The following is a 17,132-nucleotide window of genomic DNA, read 5'->3' as shown; positions in this document are numbered from 1 at the left end:
GCCAGATATGTCTGATCTACTGCCCTAAGTGTCCATGTTTCAGCCCCATACAGAGCTATGCTCCAAATGTAGCATTTCACTAGTTTCTTCCTCAAATTCAAGTCCAATTTGCTGGTAAAAGGATTCTTCTTCTTGCTAAATGCAGATTTTCCGTATATTGTTCTTTAATTAGAAATTTAACTGAAGAGTTCTATATTCTGGGATATATCGACGTGTAATCCATTGAAAACCAACCGACGTTTCGGAGGAACATGTCTCCATCTTCAGGGTCGGAGAACCGGTATGAAGCAGGTAATATACTTACCGGCAGCTTCATGCGGGTTTCATGCTTGGCTTATTTTTCGAGAGTGAAGATGGAGACAATACGTTCCTCCGAAAACATCATGACCATCTTTGTAAGAACTCAAAATCCTACAAATTTAATTAGTTACTTAGTTATTTGGTTATTGAGTTTGTTGATTATATGGTCAGTTATTTTCTTCCTTTGTTAGTTATTTAAGTATATATTAAAATGTGGGTGAAAATTGTGCTCAAGTTCGTAACACTCTCCACATATTTTCCAAACGCACACTCTACGATTCTTACAATGACTAATGTGTCTTCTGATGTCCATATACTGCTGATAAACATCAGTTGTTATGGAGCCAGTCATATTACACCGAGTTATCAATCGGTATTAGTTTTATATACATAAAAATACCCGAAAAATATTTCAAATAAATTTAGTATATTTTGATGCATTCGACAATTGACTCTTCAAAGGAATGTCGTAGAATATTGTCGTAACTAATTATTTTCAAATACTTTCTACGCTTTTCTTTTTTGGTGAAGGACAAACTTTTATTAACTGACTAATTCCTTGCTAAGAAGCTATTTTTTCCCCCTTGGCACTACAGCTCCAGTGGGCCTAGGCCTACCTCCATGAACTTCTCGGTTCACTTCAGTTTTTCTTGATCTTACACATTAGGTAGGACTCCTTGGGCGGGTGATCAGCTCGTCGCAAGGCCTCTACCTGTACACAAACACAGAAAAACGCACACACACAAACTAAACATCCATGCCCTGAGTGGGATTCGAACACAAGATCCCGGTTTCCAAGCGACCGAAAATAGTACATGCCTTAGACCGCTCGGCTACTGTGACCGGCTAAGAAGCTAATACCGTACCAAAACTGAAGAAAGCGCCCATTCTGTCACCCGTTACAAGTGACAGGGAAGTCAGAGTTCTGTGTCTAACACTTCAAACATTAGTTGTTCTAATACGACGAGTGATATAGCCAGGAAAATAAACGTTGATACATATTAACTTTCTTAAGCCCGAACTGTACTTAATAAATATTTAAAAATTAATTTTATATTTCACAGAAAACACTCCGTTTCGATTACAAAGACGAAAAGGTCAATGTTGTTAGGGAAACAATAGCTACCTCCAATTTAATAGCCGGTCACGGCAGCCGAGAAGTCTAGGGAATGCACCGTCTTAGCCGCTCGGAAGTCGGGATCGTAGGTTCTAATCCCACACAAGGCATGGATGTTTGACGTGTGTATGCTGTTATTCTGTGTTTGTGTCGCCCTGTGTTTAAGCAGATGCCTAGCGACGATCTGATCACCGGTCCAAAGAGTCCTACAGTCTCTAAAATGATCATGAAACTGAAAAATCAGCCAAATTCTCCGAAGTGGGAGCGAGAGGAGAGAGAGAGAGACCCTCCATTTTATTAGTCTGTAAGCAAATTACATAGACTATAAATGATAAGACAGGATTTTGTTAAAATAACCCATCTGAATTAAATGTTTAAAGAAATGAAATGAATTCACAGCATGAATAGAAGAACTATTGCCTAGACAGGCCACGATTGCCCGGCCAAGCAAATCACTTCGGCTACCCGCGTCGCCAGACTGACAGCTTCTGCTGCATGCCAGACGGGTTTCATATATTTAGGAGCGAATATACATGGTATGATTGTTGGATCAATAATACAGCTGGGGCCACAAGCTCCTCGCTAGTTCTGCAGTAGGGCATACAGTTCTATTCCTACATAATGAATTCCATTCTATGCTCCGCAAACGATTCAAAGTAGTGGGGGGAGACATCGGACCCTCCTTCCCTTGTCACGATCATGATCTCAAGTCAAGGATCTATGATTCTTCACCACACGAGGCACCATGGAGCGCATAACAGGAACAAGGATATGTCTATTCCATCTTGAGGTATGTATGTAGCTCCAGATAACGCCTACTGCTTTGCATCCTCACTGATCTTCAAGTTCATTTATGTCCGGCCACAGCAAGTACAGTAAAGCTTGGTTATAGCAACATCGGTTTCTGCGACACCTTGTCTATTGCGTCAAATATTCAATGGTACGAACTAATTCCTCATAAAGCAACTGTTTTATACCTTGCTTAGTACGACATGCACAAATGCATCAACCTCGTATGTAACGTCATTTTCATTCCTGAATTTCTCTGATATGGACATTGAACGTAATTTAGAAAGTGTGTATTGGGCAAGTAACAGGAAACAGATGAAGATAACTGATTACTGTACTCGTATCTAGGTACAGTAAGGCACAACAATTGATGTAATCTACTGTAATTTGGTGAGTAGGCCTACCTTTAATATACAGTATTAGTGCGGTGTGTATTGTCAGTGAAAAGCGCTGTAATATGTCTTTGATATTACACATTTGGGCAATTCCACGTTAATGTTACGTTAGTCTGTACTTAACTACGTATTTCACTAAAAAATGCAACATTTTAACTCGGTTTTTGGTAGATTTTTACGTGACTAACATAAGGATACTGTGGAAGTGCCCATTTCGGTTACAACGACATTCGTTTATAACGACACTATTTTTAGGTCCCTTTGATGACGTTATAACCAAGTTCTACTGTACATCCAATGTTATACCGGCTGAAAATTCAACGGGAAGTATCAGTAATTGTTATATAACCTTCCGCGACATTTACTTCTCCTGTTTCTTACCGAATTCTTATACAGTCCTACATGTTATCGAATGATGCGTAGAGGCCGACGTTTAACGCGATCTCTCACAAATAACACGCACAACATTCAACTGTAAACGATCTACTTTTCGTAATACTAGCTGTACCCAACGTAAGACACACTCTTCTACAAAATGTTAAAGATTATTAATAAGATATCCAAGCATTTTATTTACTAATTTATATTTCGTTTCATTTAGTATCACTCAGCAAATGGATTCATTTGTAGCGGCATCTTGTTCAATCATTGCATTATTTCACCCACGTGATCCTTACGTGATTGGTTTTCACGCCGTTTTGTTGTCACTTCAGCAGAATCGAAAATATAAAATCATCCATGTCCTGACTCACGAATATTTGCCTCATTCTGACATACCAGGGTGATCAAAAGGTAAAACTGGCCGCTGTTTTCGAAAAGAGCATGGACTGTTTCCAGGTGATGGCTTAATCACCGCCATTGTTGCGTTGTGTTCTCGTATCTCTTCTCTGTAGTTGTTTCGCGTGTATCCCCTGTAAGCATCTCTTAACAGAGCGAATGACTGGCGCCTTCATCGGCATTCCCGTGAACTAGTTGCAACTGGCGATGAGTGGATACGTACTTACCTAAGCGTTTTATATACGTTTATAAATACTACACTTCACATAGCCACAGCAAAATATTACCAATACTCACATTATATACACGATACACAGAAGCAGAAGGAGGCTCGTTCATGGCCCACAATATAACCGACTTTCATGCGATTTGTGAATGCTCGACATTGCGTTGCTATGGTAACGCAAAACATAATGACAATGATAATGCTTTCGGAATATACTCGTATATAAGGGATATTGTGTGAGAAGTTTGAGGCTTTCGTGGAGGTGACTATGATTATTACTGTCTCCTGGGATTTCATATTTACTAACGTTTCGGAGGAGAATCCTATATCCATCGTCAGTAGAAGAGTCTTCGAGTAACATATTTACTTGCCCACGTATTAATATCTCAGAAATAGCAACACGAGGCGATTATTAATTTCTTCCGCATTCTTCCCAGTTTAATAGTTTCCAAACAACCAATCATTCTATTGTATAAAATCTGAAATTGTATCAGCATCTTTAAATAAATCACAAATAAAATACAATCAATAATACTGTGTTATGTAGATCCATTGCTAAGCAACGACCTCAAAATAAGCAGCTAAACAAAAACGGGTAGGTAATTGTTTTGTAAGCAACGGCCACGTCTAGGCAATAACCGCAAGAGACAAGCACGCAATAACAGAACTGCTGGAGGCGATGTTTTCTGTTCACTTCGTGCCGAAGCTATATAAAGAGAAGCAACTGCGATTGCGCATGCGTCTTGAGACGGCAGTGAGAAGAGTAGGAGGCTGGTGTGTGATGGCCGCTCTCCTGGGAGTTAGTTGTGAGATAGTCGTCTGCCAGTAAGGACGTGAAACACGGAAGCTGAGGAATCTACGGCGTTATGAGCCGTTACCAGGCAACGACTGCTGAAGAAACAGCATAATGAAAATACTTAATATGTGCTGCAGTGAATTGCAGAGTGTGTGAATTAACGATAGCGCTGTAGGTGCTTGCAGTTACGAGCTATACGAGTTCAATACATCTGATTACCAATCAATACCCCGTCTATAGTCACACTCAATCTTATGATAATACCTCTATTCGTACCTGGATTTATCAACTTAAAGATTATTTTACTATTAACAATAATATCCAAATATTATTTGTTTGAAATTTACTATCCCAGATATTCACATTTTAGCTCTTAAGCCTTTTCATTTTCTAAAGCTTTACCTTCTCCCAAACGTACTTCTACAAGGAGGACTAGCGGGCACTGTCTGGGAACCTTCAAAGCGGACAAATTTCTCCTCTCCTTGCAACGTGATCCCTCGCTATCACCTCTTTTCTTGTCTCTCAATATTCTTCAACCTCTGGAGGGTTAAGAGTGTACTTTATTGGTTCAGGCTCCTTTCTAAGGAAAGCCAGACCTATGGTAATTTGGTGAACGTCTGACTCATTAATGTTGTTCAAATAGAGTGACAACTTCAATTTGGGATTACTGATTTTCTGGAATTCGTCACTCGCCCACAATTATAAAAGAATATAATGTTTCGGAAAGCGGACCCGCATCCATCTTCAGGGACAAAAAGAGAAGGTGGTGTCTAAGAACTCATTCCAATCGTTGGATCTTACGCTGCCTTCTTTTAGAATACTCACGATTCGTGTATTCAGTAGACAAACTTGTCTCGTTTGTAGTATATCTCTATACCAACGTTTAAAATAAATAGATCCTATTATTGCTTCAAGTTTAACAATTTTCCATTAAAATGTTCTGTTAAATGGGGAACTGGCCCAAACGGGAAAATCAGCAGAGTTAATTACACAGTAGGTTTACTAGGCCAGTGCACACTGAGGCTGACCACAGCCTACCCTACACAGCATGCATGTCTCCACACGCAAACATTCTCGCATTTATTTAATGGCCACGTCTGCTATTTTTAATTTGATATTATCGTATAAAATATTTATGTTTCAAAGAACGAATACATTAATGCAAAAGTGGAAAGATTCATGAATGGAAGCGTAGAATTTTCATTTCTGTTTGGATGTATACATCATTTGATGAGTATTTTTTCTCCTGGCATTACAGTCCCAGTTGGCCTAGGCCTACCTCCATGAACTTATTGATGAGCATAGTAAACAAATAAACAAATTAACTGTATTGCAGACTACATGAAAGACGGCGTTAAGTGCATGGATGGGCATATAATAGAATGAATTAAAGTTTTAACGCACAATGGTTACGATTTATACAACCTACTTTAACACTAAAATCCTGCATTGTGTCTAAAGAGTATAGAAATATAATATTATGAGTAATGATTTTGGACGTCGGAGTTCGAGTCCCGGTGGGGGCAAGAATTCTCTTCTCCAGATTGTTCAGAGTAGCACTGGGGCCCATGCAGCATCCTATAATATGAGTATGAAGTTAAAGCGGTCGGGGCATGAAACTGACTATTCACCTCCAACAAGTGCTGAGGTCAAGAAAATGTAGGTCTATATATCCACTCTCCCATACACCTTCATGGCATAGTGCTTAATTAGTTAAGCAGAAGAACAACTTTACCTTTCTACCTTTAATGACTTTGGACACTGTCTATCGGTCTGTTTCTGTTATCAGATGTAAGGGAGGAAAGATTTTAGGTAAATCAGCGTAAATCCTTCAAGTGTAAATAATTTCATAATTAATGGCGTAAAATCCTTCATAAAAATATATGATGGTAGTCAAGCCACAATTCTATGTCAATATACAAACTCTAAAATGAAATTACTAAGACGCAAAGATAATATATTCTTTAACAGATCCTTTCCAATTATATAAATTATAGGTAACAGCACAGCCTCCTCGCCAATGGATACCGGGGGCTCTTTCTCTGGAGGTAAAGCTGCCGTGGCGTGAAGCTGACCACTCACCCCAATCTAGTTTTGAGGTAAAAAATGATGGAGCTAAAACTCCATTTTCCCATATGTATCCATGGCACAGCGCGTAATTAATTAAGCATAGGGACAATTTTATCATTTTTTTAATAGCATAGTTATCCCAAAAGGACTTGGGATAGCTCAGTTGGTATAGTGACAGGTTACGGTCTCGTCAGTCTGGATTCGATTTCCGTCAGTGTAAGATTTTTCTCTTCTCCACGTCGTTCAGACAGCCTTTATGGCTCAGCGAGCCTCCTGTCCCATGGGTATCGGGGATCCTTCCCTGGAGAGTAAAGAGGCAGGAGCGTAAAGCTGGCCACTCACCTCCATCTAGTACAGAGGTAAAAAATTCTACTCCCCCATACATCGTCATGGCACAATACTTAACTAATTAAGCACAAGTAAAATTTTACCTTACCTCTTTACAGCTGTCAAAACAAATCTCTTATGGAAGCTATTCGTAACAAACTCAAGTCCCTTCAGTGACTTTATAATAACGACTTATATTCAGAAATCGAGTTTCTAAAGTATTTGCTTTATAATTTTGGTTTGCTTCTGATGGGGGCCACTAGTTGCCGAAGTACGGCAAAATTTACTTCATTATTTTATTTATTACCCTTAAAAAATTTCTTGTTTTTAAGATATTAGCGGTCAAAGAATCCTTCATAAAGGAGGAAAGATTGTACTAACTCGCTTGGGTCGGAAAAGCTTGTATCGATTCCTGGTCCACAGATCAGTTCATATGCCACACATCCGTACCTTCCCTCGATGTCTGACCACCGTTTCCATCGGCAATCTGAGCATGCGCCTTGCCATGGCGGCAAGGGACTCAGTGCAGTCGCTGTAATATTAATGAATTAAAATTGAAACTCGGGGCAGACAGAGACAAACGCCTTATTGGAACAGATCCTTCGGAACCTTAAGAATTCTCCTTGCCGTGCATAGTGCTAGAGCACAGATGAGAACTCAGGCCACTTGAGTGTAACAGAGTGGTTTACAAGAGAATTTAAGGCTTTCTACCAAATCGTAAACTGACCTAAGTGCTACCTCTAGTTTTTGTGGCTGACAGGTCATAAATAGCCCTCCAAGAGCCTAGATCCTGAGGCAAGGTCTCTCCACGGGAGATACCAAGACCGTCCATGCTAAAAGGATCCGTGGTTCTTGTAAATGCCACTGACAAGGTTTTGTTAACTCCTAAGTGAACGCAGAGCATTACGCGGGAATAGAATTGAGGTTTAGGTAAAAATCACTTCGACCCTTGTTAGATGATATTAATAAAATTTGCATGTAAGATCAATTGTTTCTTATTTCTGAGACAAATATTTGCAAGGTTCGAGACTCTGTCCGATGTAAGGTAAAAACGGTAAAGTTGTACCTGTGCTTAAATAATTAAGCACTATACCATGATGGCGTATGGGGGAGTGGATGTATAGATCCATATTTTATTGACCTCGGTACTAGCTGGAGGTGAGTGGTCAGCTTCATGCACCGGCCGCTTTACCCTCGGGGAAGTAGTCCCCGGTACCCACTGGATAAGAGGCTGGGTGGACGGTGTGGAGAAGAGAAAATTCTGACCCTACCAGGACTCGAATTCTGACCTTTCCGTCGTCCAGTCCTTAGACAGTCGCTATAACTACTGCGCTAGCCCGTCTCACCATTTTCTCGGAAGTGATTATAAAAAGTGTTATTTCCTGATATGTTACGCCGTATGGCTTTGTACACAGGTGACAGGTTCTGAAGAACTCGTCTTTCCAGAACCAGTGTTCTTCCATGAAGATGGAGGCAGTTGCTTCCTCGGAAACGGTGGTAAATGTTTATCAGTCTACATGTCAACAGATTTCAGGAAATGGTGACCGTAGAATATGCTGGTGGATTCCATAAACCTACTTTATTTTGTAATTAATTATGTTCAGAACTTTGTTGCGCCAACTTTCTTGCAAAGGCTTTGATGTGGCCAGACAGAAGAAAGAACCAACAGGAATATAAATTAATAATTAGTCTGCATAAAATTCACTCGTAATTTATATTAATTTATATCTGTCAGAAAAGAATTCAAATTAACGTACCGCGCTATGTCTGTAGTCTGTGATATGAGCTTACTGATATCGCCCTAAGGGGCCTACTTCAGTTCTGTCCGTCTGGTGATCACTACAGTTCCGCTGCTTGTGGTTTATGCAAGGAAGAATGTAGCACTCTTGTCAAGTCTCCATTTGAGCATCACACGATGATACGAGTGGTCTCAGGATCGGTCAGAGCACAGCCAGTAATATCGTACTTGCCCGTAAACATTTTTTAACAACGCGACTGGACAACATAAGAATGTCGGCCAATGCTGCTTCGAGACGGACGATGCTAAATATTCTCCTATATATATATATTCTCCGGTGGGCTATAGGAGAATATATATGATACAATATTGTAGCATGCAGATCCCTTGCTAGGAAACAACAGCGGAATAAGCAACTATACAACCGCCGTTAATAACCAGCAGCACGTAAACAGCGACAGAGGAAGGTGTTTTCTGTGTGGTCAGTGCCGAGATATATGGGCGAGTGAGTTAGTGAGCTAGAGGCCTGCTGGGGCTCAGGGGTTGTGAGTTATTAATGTTAGAAGCAAGTAGCTGAGGCCGGCGATAATTCCGAAACCCAGAGGAAGGAGAAGTACGGCGTTGGAAGCCGCTACCAAGCAACTGCCGTGAAAACATGGCTGTGGACAAAAGTATGTGCAGAAGAGTGAGGGCATATTCCTTGCTCGTAGTTACGAGTTGTAAGAGTTCAATAAATCCGATTACCAATCCAAACCCCGTCTATAGTCACACTGCATTTGTACGCGTGACAATATAATTCTATATGCACATATACACATAAATGGAATTTAACAGTAAGAAGAAACCTTCAAAATTCTGCAATGTCGGCCTACCATAGCAACGAATTGTCAAGGGTCAACAAGCTGCATAAAAAGGTAAAGCTATCCCTGTAAGAGGCCGTGAAGGCCCATACGGTGGTGAGACGCCGAGGCTTCCACGTTTTCTAGTCAATTGGCTCACAGATGGCGGTAATGTTTTCAGACATAAACGCCGGCCGCCCTTTACCCCCAGGAAGATTCCTGGTACTCATTTCTGTTAGAGGCTGTGTCGATCCGAGGGCTATAGTGCGGCCGGAAGGTTTAGGTAGATTGAAAAAAATCCACCACATCGGGACTCGAACCCGTGACCTTCCGGCTTGTAGCATTAGTGTCTCAACAAACTACGATACCGCATGCCCCTTAACAAGTTGCACAAACCTAAGTTATATAGTAAGTTACGAGAGAGCGAGCAGTCTTTAGTTTCAGTGTATCTTGCCCATTCTATGGTTAGTTTTAATAGTACGATATATATATGTGATATATAGTTTGCTATATAAAGGTCACGGTTCACGACTGACTATCTGTGCGTTGTATTCGTGGTAGATGTCGTTAAACATTGACCTATAAGTTTCATTCGATTGTGTGTAGGACTGGAAAGATATATGAGAGAGAGTTTGTGGGAAGTTAATGGTACGTACGATTATACAATAAACGATTAGACCCCCTTTGGGTTTCAGAGGGTGTTAGGTTGTACTACAAAGATATCTTTATATTTAATAACGCCAATATTTCAAATTGCGGCAGAATTATGGTGTATGCCGTCCATTTTATATCGTAGCCAAGTATAAAAGTAAAATCTCCAAGAGAGCACATGCTGACAAATTAGGGCTTGGATCATCTTATGCGATTTTGACACAAAGCTGAATTTTAAAAGAAAGTCTTTCTTTTCTTGAACGTTCACTTCTGAAACGCATTTATCATTCAGCCTTCCTTTTTGGTACATCTTTTATTGTCTCTTCATTCTTTCCAAATATCAGTCCTTCTCATGCACATTTATTTAAAAAATGTGGAAATATTTATGATTTTTAAATATCTATACATCATGTCACACATTTCTATTCTGAAGTTTAAGAGACTTGTGTTCAACACCCGTCACGAGTTTGGAAGTGATTTCTGTTATCTGGCTGAAACTGAATGCTGTCTCCGTGAAGGTGCGCCACCCTGTGCTCCCTTTGCTGCTTTTCTCCCCTGCCCTTAAGTTTTCCTGCCTCATGTCTGCTCCTCAATAGCGCCCACAATTTTAAGGTGTCTGAGTGCAGTCGATAAGAGCAGCTCTTCTCCTTCAAATACGTTTCTACTCGACGAAACATCCTCTCTTTAAATTGATATCTCTCGAACCGTATGTAATATATAATTCTTATGCTCTGGATCAATAATGTTTTCGTCTCTACTGAAATAGTTATCGTGTTCCTTCTCAGGCCTTTCAAGAATATATTTACTATAACATTAAATAAAGGGGCATACGGTAGCGTAGTTGGTTGAGACACAAATGCTACAAGCCGGAAGGTCGCAGGATCGAATCCCGTTGAGGTGGATATTTTCAATTTATCTAATCTTTCCAGCCGCACTATGGCCCTGGGGTCGACTCAGCATCTAACATAAATGAGTACCAGGAATGTTTCTGGGGGTAAAGGGCGGCCGGCGCTTAAGGCTGACAACCTCACCGTGATCTATGAGCCGCTTGTCTAGAAAATATGGAAACCTCAACATCTCACAAACCTATGGGCCCCCACGGCCTGTTACAGGGATACCTTTACTTTACTATTACTGTTAGTATTATTATTAAGTAATTAAGTACATCACAATCTGACTTTGCACTCTCCTTAACACAATGAGCTGAGTCATTCTCTGACTCCCTCCACATCTGAACCTGATCTGGAAGCGTTGCCACTGCCAACTCAAGAAAGAAGCAACTTTGCAGACCTATCTATCTGCATTTAGTTTGTAAAGTTTCAGAAAACTTTTCATGGATTTCACATTAATTATGAGCTTTTTCGAGTACTGCTCCGAGCACTACTTCAGCCCTTACTACCCACAAAATATCCAACTCTACCCCAAGTTCTTATCTCACTGAAAGGCAATGTAATTAACCGCTTACCGTCGCCGGTGTGAGTTTAGAGAAGCCATCTCGGGCCAGACACGGCCCGCCTGGGAAATTAGTCCAACTAATTTCTAAATTAAAAAAGAATTACAGCACTTGAACCCGTTATATTGTACAGAGTTCAGTAATGAATGTGAGTTTGGTTTTCCGATGTTTATGTATGCGGCTTCTTTATGGAAATTGGAGTTACATCAAATTAAATGCTTTAAACTTCTTCCGTTATCTACATAACGAGATTATCTTAGAATTTAGCGCGCTGAACAATCTAGCGTACAGAAATTATTAACGATTAATATCTCCTTGGTTGTAACGTAGTATAGTCTGAAATAAAGATGTCGTGGCATGTGGAGCCGTTGCTAGGCAATGATCGTAACAGATGGGTAACACGCAACAATGGAGTAACTGGGAAGCAGTCCCTGCGTTAGCTAAGTAATGCAACAACAGAAGGACTGCTGGGAAAAATGTATTCTATGAGGTCCGTGCCGAGGCTGTTTAACGAGGAGTAGCTGCGGTTGCAAGAGAGTTTTGAGACTGAAATGAGAAGAGTAGGAGGTTGGTGTGAGATGGGCGCAAGGCTGGGAGTTACTGAGTAAGGCCAGTAAGGACGTGAACACGGAAGCTGGCGTTGGAAGCCGTTACCAGGTGACAACCGGTGAAGGTATAGCAGACTGAGAAGACTTCGTACATGCTGTAGTCAACTGCAGAGTGTGTGAATTAGTGTTAACGCTATAATTATTTTAGCTACGATCTGTAAGTTTTCAATAAATCTAACTACAAGTCCAAACCTCGTCTAGAGTCAATGTATCACGTGACAATATCAATGTTTCGGAGGAAGCTGTTGTCGTCATTTTCAAAGTAATTGTGAAAACCAAACTGCACGGTTTCATATCTTAGAGAAGAGCAATCATTTTACTCACCAATATGAGAACCTCATATAAATCGCACATAAAATTATTTACCTAGATAGTTGCTCATTTACGGACACTCTGCTAATTAACTGAGTAGGCAGTCAATTTGATATGGAGATATTATTAAAGTAGGAAGTGAGCTGGATGCATGCTCTTGGACTTCTGCTCGAACTCCGAGATAACCGGTTCGAATTTCACTCGGGTCGTGGATAAAAATGATGTGTATCATCCAAGTTTGTGTTGTCCTGTGTTGGTATACATTTTGCAATGAGCCGATCCCCATCAAAGGATTCATAGTTTCATATTTAATAGAAACAGGCCAGAGAATATAAGTCTCAAGAAGATAAGTTACAAGTCAGTTATGAATGACAAAATGAAATTTACTTAAATTAACTTATTTTTTTTCTATTTCTCCCCCTATTGTGTCCTGTCACAAACTGTCTGCACGCCACTGCGGCATGACGACTTCAGGCGCTTGTATGAAGATGTCATGACCGGTCATGCCCTTCTATGTTAAAGCACTGCAGTTGGATACGACGGTTGCGCACTCACGCGATGCGTTTTGCAGTTGACGTCCATTTACATGCTAATTTATGTGTGTCGCTTAGGTTATAATTGTCCTGATTGGCGGATAACGTGCTATGTTGTCTAACTGCAGATCAATACAGCACTGTGTGTTTCATATATACCGCGTGCGCCACGAAACCTTTACAGTAAGTGAAATCTGAAACTCTATGCGGTGTATAATATTCAATAGAGCTATGAGGAGGGATTATTCTAAAACCAGCATTTCAGAGCAATAGAAGAGATCTAGTTACCTCAAAGAATAAAGCATATGATTTTTCTTTGAGAGCTTCCAGGTTCGAATCTCTTCGCGATACACAGACTATCATCTTTCTTCTTTCCTTTCTCTATGGCTCTACAGCCCTTTGGACCTTGCCCGCCTTTTCAGTTTCTTAATCCTATACGAAGTCGGTAGGACTCCTTGGACGGGGGATCAGTCTGTCGCGTGGCTTCTACCTACACACAGAACAACACAAACACAGAATAAACGCACTCAGACATCCATGCCTCAAGTGAGATTCGAACTCACGATCTCAGTGTTCCAGCAAGCAAAGACAGTTCATGTCTTAGACCAAGCGGCCACTGTGATCGGCTATGACTGTAATTACTGAGGTTTCCGTGGCTTTAATCTGACCCTAGAAAAATTCCGGAATAGTATCTCATACCAAACAACGACCGACTTCTTCCATATACATTTGTCTGATTTACCGAAAGCATCATTATATAAGCTTAAACACAGAAATAAATTAATGATCATTTCACATATATTTAATATTAACATTCAGTAAGCCCCACTACTGACGTATAGACCCCTTGCTATGCGGTGACTCTGTAAACAGCGGCTGTTGTTAGGTAACGCCCGCAGCATACGTGTGCGCGGTGACGTCACGCAACAGTAGAAGAGGTGTTGTAGGCGGCGTTCTCAGCGGGTCCGCGTCGCGCTCGTTGCTATACAACCGTGCAGTAAACACATCTCTGCAGCAGTGAATCGACACGCAACAATAGAGGAAACTTTGTTTTCTGTGGATCCGCCCCCGAGGCTATATAACGAGGATCTCATGCAGCTAGAAGTAAAATTTGGTCGAGAGTTGAGGTCCACGAAGATAAATGAGAAGAGATGGCAGTTGGCAAATTGTGATAGAGCCCAGTTACAGCCGGTTGAGCGGATGAATGCAGTGCAGATAAGAATTCAGTTATGGAGCGTTACACAGCGAGCAACGAAAGCTGAAGGTTCGTTAACAGGAAACGTCTAGTGAAAATATTTCAGAGAAATAGCCATTGTTGGGAGCTGCTACCAAGTAAAGACTAGTGACAGTAGACTGAGAGGACTTAGTGTGGAGTGATTCGTAAATTGTGTAAATCAAGTGTTATCTATGTAAGATTTGAGGCTTTCACGGCGGTGACTATGAAGAAAGCAGTCTTCTGGGATTTGGCACCGTGTATATGTGGTGTTAACCGACGTTTCGGAGGAACGTATCGCCCCCAGCAGTCTGCTTTACCGTTTCTCACGGTGTTGTCGCTTGCAGATTTCTTATACTTTTTCTTCTACCCTGAAGATGGGGGCGATACGTTCCTCCGAAACGTCGGTTAACACCACATATACACGGTGCCAAATCCCAGAAGACTGCTTTCTTCAAGTGTTATCTGGTTACGACCTGTAAGTGGTCAATACATTTATTCACCAATCCTAACCTCGTCTATAGTCACTAATAAACGTGACAATATAACGGTTTTAGTTTCAGGTTCTTATGGCAGTGACTACTATCGTCCCGGACGTGACCCCGTGTGATCTGGTAGAATATCGAAGTTTGGGAGGAAGGCACTATTTCCATCTTCAGATTTGAAGTGTAAGGCATGCAACTCGCAAGAAGGGTGTTGCAAAAGGAGCCCTTGTTGATGGCTTTTTGCTTGACTAATTCTTCGATCCTGAAGACAGAGAAAAATAAGTTACTCCGAAAAGTTCTATCGCACTGCATGGCGTCATAATCCAGACGATCTCTACGGCCGATTTGTATGAAAGTCCATGTCATGCAATATAAGCATCTTTTAAAATATTTGTGATAACTGACTTGTTATATCGAAAGTATTTGATATGTCCATTCTTTAAGTTGTTCATGATTTATGACTGTCCCTCTCTGGAAGTGGAAATACACCTACCGAGACAGATCTTCGAATTCGTGAGATCTGGATTCGATTATCAGCACGGAGCCCGGTAATCCTGAGACATATGTTTCGACATTTTTCTCATTCCGAATAGGGAGTCTTTTTTTGTGGAAACGTTGAAAATGTTTGCATTGCTGCTATCTACCCTATCTTCCTAAATCACTATCTAGGATCACCCACTTAGTCACTGCGTATATGATTCTTCATGAAGAGATTGTTAATCATACCACGGAAGAAGCAAGGACAGAAATCTTTATAAATATCTCCCCAAGGATGTGTTATTCTAGGAGTGGACTGAGCTATACTCATAAATATAACATAGTGTATGGTTTTATGTAATGTTGCACATACTGACCAACAATTTATTGTAAATATTTACTTGCTACCAACGATGTTTGGTGCCTGGAAATACCGACTGTTTCTGCTCTAAACATCTTTCAGCTCAGTAGAGGAAATGAAAATATGTTCTCCTGCCATCTCTGGACAGCTCAACCTAACAAATCTCATATTTCATTAATTCCAATAATAAAGAACAACGGAAACATAAAACCAAATTAAATAATTCATATTATATTCTTCTGTATTATGATACATTGTTGTAGCCTCGTAGGGAGATATCAACGCTTCGGAGGAACACATACCTTCATCTTCAGGTTTGGAATCAATGTGAAGAAAGACACAGTGCGTTCCTTCGAAACGTCTGCATCCACCTTGCAGATTATAAAAGAGTGTCTTAACATAGTAAACTACCAATGTTAGAGAGCAGAGTTTACTGATATCTCGAAATCTCAGGGCGGTGACCAGGAAAATTAACCGTCTTCTGGGGTACAATGCATTTGAGCCTGATGCATAGCTACAGATGTTTCACAAGAAGCCCCAGTCTCCATCTGCCCTGACACCACATCCAAGAACACTGCAGTCTTCATCTCAGATCTTAAATTTATTTAAGTAAACTTAGTAAAAGCAGAATAACCAAACGCGATGTGGCTGAAACCTACTTCCATGGAGCAGCGGCAGTATGAGTCTCCTTGCGACACCCTGTATACGAACCTATCACACAAATCAGCAGATTCTGAGTCCATTCTCTCAGTAGGACCGCATTCGACTGCAAAATCAATTGTATTTGATATCATTCTCAGTGAATGGGCACGTATTCGTGATGATCCAGCAAATCTATTGTAAGTTCGTCTACACACGGGAGCATTGCTAATAATCGTTAACAGCATTAAAATGGTCCCTAATAGAATACCGGTTACGGTGGCTGAGCGGTCTAAGGAATGAACTGTCTTCGCTAGCTCGGAAGCCTGGATCGTGGTTTCGAGTCCCACACAAGGCATGGATGTTTGGTATGTGTATGCGTTTATTCTGTTTGTGTTGTCCTGTGTTTAGGCAGAGGCCTTGCGACGAGCTGACCACTCGTCCAAGGAGTCCTACCGTCTGTAAAATGATCATGAAACTGAGAAATCAGTCCTATGCTCCAAAGTGGGAGCAAGGGGAGAGAAAATAATAGTTACCATAAGAACATCATGAGTACTTTTCTAAGAACGCAGATACTGCCTAGTATTTTACAACCCATCCATCCATCCATCCATCCATCCAACTCTATGAAGCTGAGGTCTCCTTTGAGAAGCCAAAAGGATGATCAGCTACTCAATAAATACTCAGCGCTTTATGCAACCATGATTACCATGTGTTCATAAAAGCCTCCCACTGGTCTCTATCCTGAGTCCATTTCAACATATCCTATCCCCTCAATCTAAACTTCTATGATATTTTTATATTTTAATAGTATCGCTCCATCTGCGCTTATTTCTACTACTGTTTGCTTATGTCATTTAAAATAATCTATTAAAGTCTACAATATTGCGTGGCATTTCCTAAAACGCTAATTTCATAAAATGAGTATTTGCCAGATTTATGTCCAACCCTCTTGTCGGCTGTCCGCTACTGCGTATTCAATATATTTCCAGCTAAGCTCCATTTCTGGACATCCTAATCTCCATC

The sequence above is a fragment of the Cryptotermes secundus genome, unplaced genomic scaffold (assembly GCF_002891405.2).
Source record: "Cryptotermes secundus unplaced genomic scaffold, Csec_1.0 scaffold381, whole genome shotgun sequence".
NCBI classification, from domain to species: Eukaryota; Metazoa; Arthropoda; class Insecta; order Blattodea; family Kalotermitidae; genus Cryptotermes; species Cryptotermes secundus.
The sequence above is the reverse complement of the archived record's forward strand: the minus strand, read 5'-3'. Positions refer to the sequence as shown.